We start from the raw sequence: 14,797 nt of genomic DNA on the forward strand, positions 1-14,797 counted from the left end.
TCCGGCCTTGTGCCACATTTTGCTGAGTTGACAGCAAATAAATATAATCCATTTCAAATGGATAGTACCAGTCAAGGATCCGTCACTTGACACTCAGCCCAACATGTGGGGGGCCGGAGACCGTCCCAGCACCTGTTGGACTGAGGTACACCGCCTTGGTAATACCTAGGAGGTCCACCCTCCCAGGCCTTGCCACTGGGCTTTCCGGTGGGGCAAGTTTATTGCTTGCTGCCTGAGGCGCCCCGACCGGGGGATGCCGACGGGGTTACTCAGCCAATTTTTAAAATTGCAGGAGTGCCCCTCCTTTAGGGGAGCCTGCTGGGTTTCCACTTTCCGGCCTTGTGCCACATTTTGCTGAGTGGACAGCAAATAAATATAATCCATGTCAAATGGATAGTACCAGTCAAGGATCCGTGACTTGACACTCAGCCCAACGGGTGAGGGGCCGGAGACCGGCCCAGCACCTATTGGACTGAGGTACACCGCCTGGGTAATACTAGGAGGTCCACCCTCCCAGGCCTTGCCACCGGGCTTTCCGGTGGGGCAAGTTTATTGCTTGCTGCCTGAGAACCCCCGACCGGGGAATGCAGACGGGGTTACTCAGGCAACTTTTAAAATTGCAGGAGTGCCCCTCCTTTAGGGGAGCCTGCTGGGTTACCACTTTCCGGCCTTGTGCCACATTTTGCTGAGTGGACAGCAAATAAATATAATCCATTTCAAATGGATAGTACCAGTCAAGGATCCGTCACTTGACACTCAGCCCAACAGGTGAGGGGCTGGAGACCGGCCCAGCACCTGTTGGACTGAGGTACACCGCCTGGGTAATACCTAGGAGGTCCACCCTCCCAGGCCTTGCCACCGGGCTTTCCGGTGGAGCAAGTTTATTGCTTGCTGCCTGAGGCGCCCCTACCGGGGAATGCCGACGGGGTTACTCAGGCAATTTTTAAAATTGCAGGAGTGCCCCTCCTTTAGGGGAGCCTGCTGGGTTGCCACTTTCCTGTTTTCTGCCACATTTTGCTGAGTGGACAGCAAATAAATATAATCCATTTCAAATGGCTAGTACCAGTCAAGGATCCGTCACTTGACACTCAGCCCAACAGGTGAGGGGCTGGAGACCGGCCCAGCACCTGTTGGACTGAGGTACACCGCCTGGTTAATACCTAGGAGGTCCACCCTCCCAGGCCTTGCCACCGGGCTTTCCGGTGGGGCAAGTTTATTGCTTACTGCCTGAGGCGCCCCGACCGGGGAATGCCGACGGGATTACTCAGGCAATTTTTAAAATCGCAGGAGTGCCCCTCCTTTAGGGGAGCGTGCTGGGTTACCACTTTCCGGCCTTGTGCCACATTTTGCTGAGTGGACAGCAAATAAATATAATCCATTTTAAATGTGGAAATTAATGAATCGCACAGGTAAGAAATTCATTTTTATATTATGAAAATGTTAGTAATTGCAATTTAGAATAGGAAATTGGATCAAATTTTTGTAACATGTCTTCTTCCTAAGATTAAGGGTGGTGGTGTTTGATCAACACTGCTGGGGGCCATGATTTAATATACTGTTTTGTTTTTAAATCCCCGAAACAGTGTTTCATTGTAAACAACTGATGATCCCTTGAAAAATAAAAAAATAAAATTGGTATTATATTAAATTCCAGAGAGTTGATGCAGTGATTGCAGGTGATTAAATGACTCACTGACTAGATTTTTTTTTTTTTTTAACGAATGATAAAAAGTAAATTTTTGTATGGTTTCAAATGTCAAAAACTTCAAAGACTATATATATATATATATATACACTTGTGCCCGATATTATTCATATCCCCCCTTAAAAATTGAGTTTATTAGGTGTAACTTTGTAAGAATTTATTGGTTACGTCCATATTGATACATATTCTTAATAAACCTCTTCTGATCATTTTCGTCATTTTAAAATCTTGGAATACTTGTAATAAAAGAAATATACAGCTATTTATAAAATCTGCAATGTTCAAAAATAATCATACCCCCTTATTTTTTCAGTATTTATCGAGTTTCTGACTGTTTGTTTCCTGTTTGATTCTTATTTTGAATGCTTTTATACAACCTTTGATTAATTTCATTTCGTTTTTTGCATTTTTCAGAAATTAAAATGATATCAACTGAAAACCAATAAAAGAATAAAAATTATTAGAATGGGGAAGAAAAAAGAGCTTAGTAATGATCTTAGGACTAGAATTGTGAATCCACATAGGGATGGTTTAGGTTACAAGTCAATTTCCAAGAAATTTGAGGTCCCTACAGCAACAGTACAGAGCATCATCAAAAAATTCCAGAGCCACCACACAACAAACAACTTGATTGGTAGAGGAAGGAAAAGGAAACTGTCTGCTAGAGCCACCAGGAATATTGTAAGAAGTGTTAATGCAAATCCAACCACCACTACTAAGGACATTTTAGAAAATCTGGAGTCTTCTGGCATAAAAATATCAAGGCTAACATTGCAAAGGACTCTGCATGAAAATGGTCTGAAAGGAAGAAGACAGAGAAGGACTCCATTGCACACCGGAAAACACCTTGCAGCACGTCTAAAGTTTGCTAGGACCCATGTGAATTCTCCAGAGTCTGTTTTCCCAAGTATGTTGTGGACTGACGAAACAAAAATTGAATTGTTTGGCCATATGGATGCTTCTTACGTTTGGAGGAAGAAAGGAGAAGCTTACAACCCAAAGAACACCATACCCACGGTGAAACATGGTGGTGGTAGCCTAATTTTTGGGGGCTCCTTTTCGGCTAGTGGTCCAGGTAGTTTGTTCAAGATAGATGGAACCATGAAGAAGGAGCAATATTTGGAGATACTCCAGAAAAAACATTAGACAGGATGCGGAGAAGCTCCATTTAGGACCAAACTGGGTCCTTCAACAGGATAATGATCCAAAACATACTGCCAAAATAGTCAAGGAATGGTTTGAGGATAATCAAATTAATGTTTTGGAATGACCTAGCCAGAGTCCCGACCTGAACCCTATCGAAAACCTTTGGAACATATTGAAAACTGAGGTTAAAAAGCGGAAACCTAGAAATTTGAGGGATTTAGAGAACTACTGCATTGAAGAATGGTCAAAAATCAGTGTTGATTCTTGTAAAAACCTTGTTGATAAACATCCAAAACGGTTACAGGCAGTTATTAAGAATAAAGGGCATGCTATTGACTATTAGTAAGAGAGGTATGAATAATTTTGAACTAGTGCCATTATCGTTTTCCTTTGTATAATGTTTCAAACTTGCATAATTTATTTATTTGTTCAGTTTAAATTACATGCTTATGCTTGATTTATTGTTTGAAATCCCTTTAATATTGTCTACCTTCTGGTTTGAGCAATATTCTTATAGAAATCTACAATGATCCGAGGGGTATGAATAATATCGGGCACAAGTGTATATATATATATATATATATATATATATATATATATATATATATATATAGGTCCTGGATATGACCTTAAACTATATCCAGTGGTGAGGCCCCAGCTTGCAGGCTTTGAGGTGTGTGGTGCAACGCTTTCATTGCCATTTCCCCAGGTCCACTCTGACCCGGTGGTTCTGTCGGTGGGACATTATAATACACCGACTACCCAACTGCATAGGGTAAAAGTCGCTCAAGGCGGTCCTGGATATGACCTTAAACTATATCCAGTGGTGAGGCCCCAGCTTCTGGGCTTTGGAGAGTATTGAGCCACCCTTTAATTACCATTGCTCCCAGGTCCGCATTAAATAACCCGAAAAGGGTTGATATGCCGTAAAACAAAAACAAACAAACAACCACTCTGACCCGGAGTGATAGTACCTGTTAGTGTCCCAACTATGGGTTAAATAGAAACCGACTTGAAAACAACAAATATATTCTATTAAAAAATGTTTCTTCAAAATCTTTGGATTCGACATGAATTAACCTGAAAAGGGTTGATATGCCGTAAAACAAAACAACCAACCATATATAAATATATATATATATATATATATATATATATATATATATATATATATATATTTGAGGGTAATTTTATGAGTTCCAAATCTGGGCGACTGTTGATCAGAATTAAACAAAGGAAGGCTCGTTGGAAATCTATTTAGCTGCATCGTGTAGGGTTCTGTGTGACAGTTACCCTTAATGTCGCACCATTTTGTTTAAACAAGTGGCGATCACTTTCTATATAAATTCACCGTACAAAGAGCACCCATTTTATGGCTTGCTTTGCTATAAAGTTGGTGTTTATTTTTAAAACAATAATTTAGCCATATCATCGTTCCGTGGGGTTTTAACTGTTGTTTACCTATAACAGTTTTGAATTCCTTTTTGTTGGTGGAAAGATACTGCTTCTTTACCAATATTTCAATCATAGGCATTTTTCTCTCGTAGATTTGCATATGAATTACAAAATATCTGATATTTTCCAAAAACCATCACCTTGATGAAGGGGAGACTGAAACTTGCTGCTATAGGTTTAAATAATCAGAAATAACAGCAACGGGAGACTTGATTCCAAATAGTTCTGATATGTTATATCTCTCCTGTTTTGTTTTCAAGTATTAAGTAAATTTCACAGTGTTACCAATTATTTGATACTGGAGATATTCATAATCGTACCTTATTTCCAAAAGAGTGGAGATATAATATATGAGAAATATTTGGAATAAAGTCTCCTCTTGTTGGACAGATATTTTAGCTACACAAACACACACACACACAAACACACACACATATATAATTTCAAGAGGGATAGAACAGTAGTCTAAAGAGCAGAGTATATTTTAATGTGATAGTAATATTACTAATTTAATTAAAATACAAGAAAAGAACAGTGCTCGTTGTAATTCAGATATATAATAAGCTCCATAGGTAAATATCCTACTTTAATATTTAGTAATGTGATTCATAATTTACAATTCAAATTCAAATTAAAAATTAAAAATCTGTTTCATAAGAAGGAACAACAACAAAGCCAGTAATTTGTACGATCGTTTCGGAAACGATGTTTTTATTAGGTTCATTTATGGTGTTTATATATATATATAAAAAACACCCAATACTTTTGATGATGAGGAGACTTAGTTTTTAAAAAAAACTATATGTCAAAATTATTGTCCATGACTTAATGTCTATCACAATAAAAACATCGTTTCCGAAACGATCGTACAAATTATTGACTTTGTTGTGTTTTTCTTATGAAACAGATTTTTTATTTTTAATTTGAACTTTAATTTTAAATCATCAATAACATTACTGTATATATATTCAACAATAACATTACTATATATATATATATATATATATATATAATTCTAAGTTAATATTTTCCAGAGATGAAGTAGCCATTGGGCTTTTTTACGAATTTATAGAATAGTGCTGAATACTGAAAAAAGACAAGACGTCATTTTTATCGGTTTTACATAAGGCTGAATATGTCACTACACGGACATGTTTCGGTCAGCTAGGTGATATTGCGTCGCCTGAAGAGGTCCCTACTTCCCTATAACTGCCCATGTTCAGAAAGTTGTTGCGACAAACTATGCTTATGTAAAACAAATATAAAGTATATTTTGATTTACTTTGGATTTTATATTTTAATCCCTTTTTTCCCATTTTATCTCTAAACCTTAATTGACTTTTGTTTTAGTCTGCAGTTTTGAAGAGACAAGTAAAGATCGACTATAAAACGCTTGGTGCCTCCCTTGAACCGTGTAAAGCTAGGTTGGTAAGTTTGACACAGTTGAGTGTTAAGAATGGTTTTGGTACTTCTGCTGTTTAAATCCCGTTTTTCCCCGTTAGTCTCGCTCGGCAACGACCGCCGGGCGACGGAAACCGCCGGATTATACCGACCGAACGGAAATTAACATAAAAACGAAAAAAGAAAGAAAATAAAACAAACAACGATAAGTTAATAAATTTTAGTGTTTTATTTATTTTTTATGACTACTGTGACTTTTTTTGGGGGGGGGGCAATTTTATTTAATTAGTGAATAAATATAATCCAATCTCCCCATATTAAGAATGGGTTTCGTGGCTGTTTTTTTATTCCGCAAGACTTTCTTATCGTGGTGAGTTAGGTGTGTTTATTCCGAAAGCCGTTCTTAACATGGGGAAGCTTAGGGTGTTTATTTCAAAAGCCGTTCCTTACATGAAGAGGTTAGGCGCGTTTATTATAAGCTGGGGCTGGTTGTAAAAATATACTGTTATTTTTCTTCCTTGTCACAAGATTAATTAAAGAAAAGCAATGATTCTCTGCCTTTCGTTTCTTTCTAAACTCTTTCCTTTCATTTCCTTTCTTTTTCTTGTCTCAAATTTTACCGTCTGCTCGCTCGCGTATTTTTTTTTTTTTTTGCTCACTCGGTATTTTTTTTAATTCCGCAAGCCTTTCTTAACGTGTGTAAGACAGCATCTCCTGTCATAGACGTGCGTCAAAAGTAGAGATGGTATTTATTTGCTCCCCCACTGAGCAAATTAGGCACAAGGCCGTTTTTAATGTGAGGTAAAAACCAGCTCCCCTAAAAGGGGTCACTCTGGTTACCAAAAATAATAATTGTCCCAGTATAGAGGGTTTCCCTTCCATTGACTGGTACAAATTATCTTAAGTGCAGTATCTGCCGGAACAGATACTACACTTTGATCTTGGCAAAAAGGCCAAGAACTGGTGCGTCAAAAGTAGAGATGGTATTTATTTGCTCCCCCACTGAGCAAATTAGGCACAAGGCCGTTTTTAATGTGAGGTAAAAACCAGCTCCCCTAAAAGGGGTCACTCTGGTTACCAAAAATAATAATTGTCCCAGTATAGAGGGTTTCCCCTCCATTGACTGGTACAAATTATCTTAAGTGCAGTATCTGCCGGAACAGATACTACACTTTGATCTTGGCAAAAAGGCCAAGAACTGGTGCGTCAAAAGTAGAGATGCGTCATTGATGGAAGGAGTTTTAATTTAATTTCCAACTTGGATTGTTTCTGTTGTTTTAGAGATTGATTGCCCCCATATCAGAAAAATAAACATTTTTTTTTTAACTCGAAGGCAAATAGACAGACAACTGAAAAATCACCATGAAATTTCTAAAACCTTCCTTAATAAAAGTCTAAATCTTGAAAAAAAAACTTTATGTCATTTACATAGATTTGTATTCATTTTTATCTATTGTAAAATGCTTCATTGCCACCAGCAAGAACTACGGCATACACATGTACCTGAAGGTAAACCTTTCTGATTTTACTTTGGCTCCATGTCAGGTTTCATGTCACGTGTCTAACATCAGAAATAATGTCATTCTACAAGGGTCGCTGCAGTCATTTTAGCGCGTCATGACGTCTCGAATATCGAGAGTCGCAGATTTCAGTTGATGGTTCGTTCGAAACGTCACTGCATTTGTCTGAGATTGTAAACACTTCGATAAATCACGTCGCCCTCGGCGTCAGTAGAAACGCTCAAAGCAAACAGCGAGTAAACTGTCAAGCTCGTGGCCGACCTGCCATCATCTATTTCTTCCACTGACCCCTGCCCCCCCCCTTCAACCGGCGCCAAACATCATTTGACTTCCTACAAGCAAGTCAAACATGTTTCACCTGCCTTTTTCAGCTGAGCTTCTCGTTAATTAACGAAATCACATTCTTCAGCATTTGATTTACATACGGGATAAAAAAAAATCAGTTCCGGATTTATTTTTTTTTTAGATAAGGAATTTTAATTTATATTATATTAATTTTTCGGAGTGTCGTTCTTATTATTAAGCTAATTTCTATAACGTTTTACAGGTTTAACAAACGACCTTACTTAGCTGCGCCCTTCGTACAAAAAAATCCTAACTCAGTGAATTTGTACCAAACCCTAATGCAACGGATAAAGGGGCTAATTTATATTCAGTTTATATTTTAAGTTTTAGTTAAGTTTTTAGATATTGTGTTGGACAAAGATGGCGGCGTAGTTACGATCAGTAACTAAGATGGCGGCCAAGAATCAAATGCGGTCCGCGGCGTAGTTAACCTGTTAAGTTCTTAGATATTGTGTTGAACAAATATGGTGGCGTAGTTCAGATCAGTAACCAAGATGGCGGCCAATAATCAAATACGGTCCGTGCCGTAGTTAACGGCGAACCAATTCAATCCAAAATTCGACAATTTTTATAATAATTTTTAAAAGTTTTCATTGGTTTTTAGCACAGCCGTTGGTTATAACAATGATTGGCGAATCCATTCGTTTCATACCCCCACCAGTCCTCTGATGGGAAGGTCTCCTAGCGGCTTCGGTTGCGGGGAGACAGGGTAGTACACGTTAAGGATTCGTCAGTTGACACTCAGCCCAACAGATGAGGGGCCGGGAACCGGACCAGCACCTGTTGGACTGAGGTACGCCGCCTGGGTAATACCTAGGAGGTCCACCCTCCCAGGCCTTGCCACCGGTGGGGCATGTTTATTGCTTGCTGCCTGAGGCGCCCCGACCGGGGAATGCCGACGGGTTACTCAGGCAATTTTTAAAATTGCAGGAGTACCCCTTCTTTAGGGGAGCATGCGGGGTTCCCACTTTCCGGCCTTGTACCACATAATGCTGATGTTGGCAGCATTTAAATATATACCCCCACCAGTCCTCTGATGGGAAGGTCTCCTAGCGGCATCTGTTGCAGGGAGACAGGATAGTACACGTCAAGGATTCGTCACTTGACACTCAGCCCGACAGGTAAAGGGCCGGGAACCGGCCCAGCACCTGTTGAACTGAGATACGCCGCCTGGGTAATACCTAGGAGGTCCACCCTCCAAGGCCTTGCCATTGGGCTTTCCGGTGGAGTAAGTTAATTGCTTACTGCCTGAGGCGCCCCTACCGGGGAATGCCGACGGGGTTACTCTGGCAATTTTTAAAAAGTTGCAGGAGTGCCCATCCTTTAGGGGAACCTGTTCGATCCCCACTTTCCGGCCTTGTGCCACATTTTGCCGAAATGGGTGGCAGATAAATAACTACCCCCATCAGGAGTAAAAAACATTTTACAGTGATAGTGTCCTTGGGGTTTAAGGTTCAATTCTCAGTGCGAACGATACTTAGAATATAATCACTCATGATGGTTGGTTTGTTTTTGTTTCACGGCATATCAACCATTTTCAGATTATTTAATGCCGAATCCAAAGATTTTGAAGACACATTTTTTAATAGAATATATTTGTTATTTTTAAGTCAGTTCCTATTTAACCCATAGTTGGAACCCTAACAGGTACTCCCGCTCCGGGTCAGAGTGGACCTGGGAGCAATGGCAATTAAAGGGTGGATCCACACTCCCCAAAGCCCGCAAGCTGGGGCCTCCCCACTGGATATCGTTTTAGGGCATATCTAGGACGATATCACTAATGACTTAAAATGTTTACTCGGTCATGGCTGACGGAACGAAAACAAACTATGCCTGTGGAGGGATTCGGTTAGAAATTCTGACAGATTCTTTAGTTTCACATAAATATTCCCGACTTAGAGAAGACTTACTTCAAGAAAGCCGTGTGTTATACCGGCGAAATGATGTAAGAATTATCTACAAGCTGAGAACAATAGTCCGAAGAATGAACATAAATTGAGCAGCAGTTTTTCCTCCTGTGCATGTTTCATTGTACAGCGAGGATGTTTGTTTCTGTTGCGGTCCGTTTTTTTTCCATTGGGCGGGTCGATTTTGAAACCGCCTGTTTGAATGGAACATGAAATTTGCGATAGTCGCGAATGTTTTCGACTTTCATGAGTCGTCTACATGCGAGTGATAAATTAAAGAATTGAATTTTGTGAATTTACTGAAAAAATCGATTAAAATTGGTTTAAATCGTTAAAAGCGTGTAAGGGTGCCCACCCCATATTGCACCTGACTGATAGCCAGCTTGTTTATACGAATGAGTATGGCTTCCATAATTTGAGGCGAACGTCATAATGTGAGACGACTAAAATGGCGGTAGGTTATAAATATGTCTCTAAACTCCTTTTGAAGTGTCACGTGCAACAGAGTGTTGGTAGTTAGAGATGTTGGAGGAGTCAGGTAACATGAAAGCAGGGGAGATATACGCGTTCTGGCCATGCAGATGTATGAGTTGTTATTGGAAACACATTTCCCTATACGACATTTAAAAAATATACACAAGTTTTCAGTAAATTGCCGTCAGGTGTTGTGTAATGGCTTATTTGTAAGTGAGTTCTTTTAATTTTTTATAATTAGCGCACAAATATTTTTAATGATTTTAGACGATTTTAGTCGTATTTTTCAATAAATTCAATAATCGCAAGTTTTACTTCATCACTCGCCTGAGGAAAAATAATTAAAGTCGAAAACGTTTGCGAGTATGACATTTTTTTACACTTGAACAAAGCGTACGAACATTGACCCGCCTAATGGAAAAAAATGATCTCAAGAAAAACAAACAGTGAAATGTTCATATATATATATATATATATATATATATATATATATATATATATATATATATACATATTTATATATATTTATAGATGTATATGCATATTTCCCAAATGTGCATATATATATATATATGTGTGTGTGTGTATATATATCTTTCTCTCGCTCTCTCTCTCTCTCTCTCTCTCTCTCTCTATATATATATATATATATATATATATATATATATATACTTACACATATACAGGTGACCCATAAAAACGGGCCCAAGCTCTATGGTCTCTTTTGTTTTTTTGTTTTTTTTTGGGGGGTCACCCTGTATATATAAATGCATATGCACATTTCTCTGTTTTTCTTGAGATCATTTATATATATATACATATATATATGTATATATATATATATATATATATATATATATATATATATATATATATATATACTAGCAAAAGTACCCGTCGTTGACTGAGCTCCCAAACAGCCTACAAAAAATGGACTCTGATTTATGAAAGTATGATAGATTATAAAAAGGAAGGTTTGTAAAGAGATAGCTTCAAATTTGGGGGTATCAGAACCGAATCAAAATATGATGAAAGTAAAAATAAAATAGATAAATCCCATAATTTATTATACCATACCTGTTCACACAGAAAAAATATCACAATATTCTGTGGAGCTATATTGAAAAAGCTTGTTAAACTTTGTGACATATTTCCATTCTATGAAGGTCAGGCGCGAACGAACACTCCATAATTTTATTAGACCATATTTCTTCAAACTGAAACATAATTATCAAAGTATACTTACGCAGATAGATATGAAAAGTTTTTATTAAAGTGTGTGTCTATTTCCATTCTATGGAGGCCAGGCGCGAACGCAGACCCCACAATTATATTATACCATCCCTATTTCAGTTAAAACATACTTATCAAAGTATTCTTATGTACATATATATCACAAACACTTGTAAACGTTTTTCTTTAATTTTTATTTTTTTTATTTCCATGCGTTCGGGACCAGGCCCGAACGCAGACCCCACAATTTTAATGAACTACTGTTTTGCCAGATCAAACATACCCATTCCTGTGTCTCGATACATCCTCTATCATTATATGTAATCAGTTTTCTTAAAATAGTCAACCATATAGGAGCCTATTCGTGACCACACACACACACACACATTCAGCTTTATATTATAGAAGATATATAAGTAGAAAAAGTCAAGATGCTGTAAAATTACATTTACAATATGTTATTCAAAACAGAAATACAAAATAAAGGTAAAGTTCCTTATTATATGGAGTTTCAAAAACTGTCAATAATTCCTTCGGTTTCAAATAGAATATCGAAGATTTCAGCCCGCAGATACACTTTCGAGCCAAACTCTTCCTTTTTCAATTATGCCTAATACACTTCGGGATACTTTGAGAAATTTTAATTCACCCAATATAAACTTCCCAGAGGCGTCTTAAATTCACACAATTAAAATTAATTACGCCCAAAAATTATTTAAGCTAATCAGCCAGATTTGGATGTGATTCGGTTAAGGTACATATATAATATTTTCCCGAGACCGTCTAAGAAAGAGGCAACATATCTGGTTTAACCACTCCCTTTAGCAATAACGTCTTAATATACCGAAGTAATTTTTTAGAATTGTAGAAAAATCGTTTAAATACCCACATAGCACTATTATAAATATTAATTCATTTTCTACTATGCCTAATCTAGTTAAACAATAATAACATCTAATAATAAATTAATAAATTAGTGCATACAAAAGGATGTAATCAATTATATATGTAGCTTAATCGAATCACATCAAAATCTTCTCTCTATTGTTTTTAATAACCTGAATATTAATCCAACTCTTCGTCAAGTTAACTCTAAAAAGTCATTTAAACTCCTTCATAAATTAGTTTTCCCCTAATTGCTAACAATGATAGTTACTATGTTAACCATACCAGCAATTCCCCGGATATATTGCCGTTTTCTACAACTATTATCCAAGCTGGAAATATCTATAACCACAAAAATTCTCGCAGCATTTCTGCATCTAATTTTAATAATAGCACTCGTGTAATTAACATTCAACGAACACCTCCTAAAACATAGACGTACACCTGTCCAACCTTCACGCTAATTAAACTCCGCATTTCAAACCATGCCCATTCATTAAACGGAGAAAACATTGATAGCAATAAGGGCACGACGATTTCTATATTAATAAAAATCTTAGGGGTAAAAACATAAGCTTCTCCATTAAATGATCAATACTTCAAAAACTTAAATCTTACACTCCTATCGTTTAGTTTTCTCAGCTTTGTATATCTGTATCTGTAAGAATTACACTTTATTAAAAGTATTTACATAATTAATTCTAAAAATGAATTCATTTTTTAAAAATACAAGTATAGCCAATTTGAAATTGCATAAATATTTCCAACCCCCAATTAAATTTATTTTAGAGTTATTAGCTGATAATTCTAATATCCCCCTGACCTGCAATTCCCCTATTACTAATCATTCCCTTTTCTTTTTTATTCATCATTCTCTAACTACCTTTATGCCCCCATCCTCTGTTCATCTGTTTTTTACCTTTACGTCATTTTAATTTAACATTTTGCTTAAATTCCCTTTATATCGTTGTAATGAATCCACCCATTGCATTTTTCACCTTCTCATCATTTAGCCTAAGAACACACGAATTATACGCCTTTTTAATCAATACTACTTTATATTCAATAACTCAATTCCAATTTTTCTCCTATTTGTTTTTCTTCTATAGTTAACTACTTCCTGCTCTTTTAGTACTTTACCCCAAACTCTTACTTTTTCCATTCTTTCTGAACGGGATCTAACAGTTTATTACAATTAATCACTCTATATCTTCACTTGGATTCAACTTTAATCGATCGACCATTTTAACATTTGACAGTAAAAAAAAGACAAATGGATTATTTTTTTCTTTCTTAGTAAAGAGGATCATTCCTTAATATTCTTTTAAAATTGTTCAACTGGTAATTTATGGCAAGATTTAAAACGAGCACTGACTCTTGTAATGCAAGAGAAAAATAAGCCCTTTTAGAGGAGTTTGAAGCATCCACCCATTTAAGAAAACAGGATTTGCTCAATCAAAAATCAAGAGTATTTTATAAACACTATTTTTATTCTCTAACTACATACACAAGTTTGAATGTCTTACTTTCTAACCAATTTTGTGTTATCAGTTTTTACAGTTCTTTCGTGCACGACTTATTTATTAATATTATCTTTATCTAAAAGATTTTACCAATATATTTTGTTAATTATACATTTTTCGGAATCCGTTTATTGATTTATTTATCTTCTATCTTTTTCTTCCTTATCTGTCTTTCTCTTACACCAAGTAACCTTTTACATTATGCTTCTCTCCATCCCCTCTCCCTTGCATAATCTCTCCTTCTCTAACCCTTCTTTGGCCCGGTTAACAGCTCGATAGTACAACATCCCTCCTCCTGTTTTGACCGTATGAAGTTTCTATCTCGTATACTTATGAGTTTCATTCGTTCGTTCTTTTCCGATTTGCATCGGTCATGGAAGGTTATTTTGCAAACTGTCACGCTTAAAATCTAGTTTTCTAGTTTTTTAACTATTTTTCATTTTAACCTTATATTAAAAATAAAACTCGATATATCTCTAACCCTAGAATATGTTTTACACAGACTTGTCACTCCTCAGATACCACGGATATTTTTAAAAAATATTCTGAAGGATATCTTACTGAACTTTTGGGCATCCCTAATTACCCCCACACACACATATATATATATATATATATATATATATATATATATATATATATATATATATATATTAGACACCTTAGCGCGTTAAAACGAGCAAGATTTTGAGTCCGTTGTGCTGGACATGGGTCAAACATTTTAATTTGATTTAAGCCGCAAACAATAAATGTTAAGGGGTCAAAATTGAGGCCAAAGTTTAAAAAGTTGACCTCTGCGGTCTCTACGAAATTACAGACGAATTTTGGTCTAAACATTTGAAATCTTACATGAAGTTATTCACAAGTAGGCCAAGATATGAACAGTACATAGGGCCCGCACAAATCGCACTGAACTGCTACTAAAAATGTGTGTATATATATATATATATATATATATATATATATATATATATATGTATATAAACGTGACATTGTATATATCTGTATATATACATATATAAATGTATATATATACAATGTCACCATTTATATATATATATATATATATATAAACGTGACATTGTATATATCTGTATATATACATGTATATATATATATATATATATATATATATATATATTAGACATCTTAGCCCGTTAAAATGAGCGAGAGTTTTAGTCCGTTGTCCTGTAATGAGTGCCA

The sequence above is a fragment of the Euprymna scolopes genome, chromosome 27 (genome assembly GCF_053919585.1).
Source record: "Euprymna scolopes isolate OS-2025 chromosome 27, ASM5391958v1, whole genome shotgun sequence".
Lineage (NCBI taxonomy): Eukaryota > Metazoa > Mollusca > Cephalopoda > Sepiida > Sepiolidae > Euprymna > Euprymna scolopes.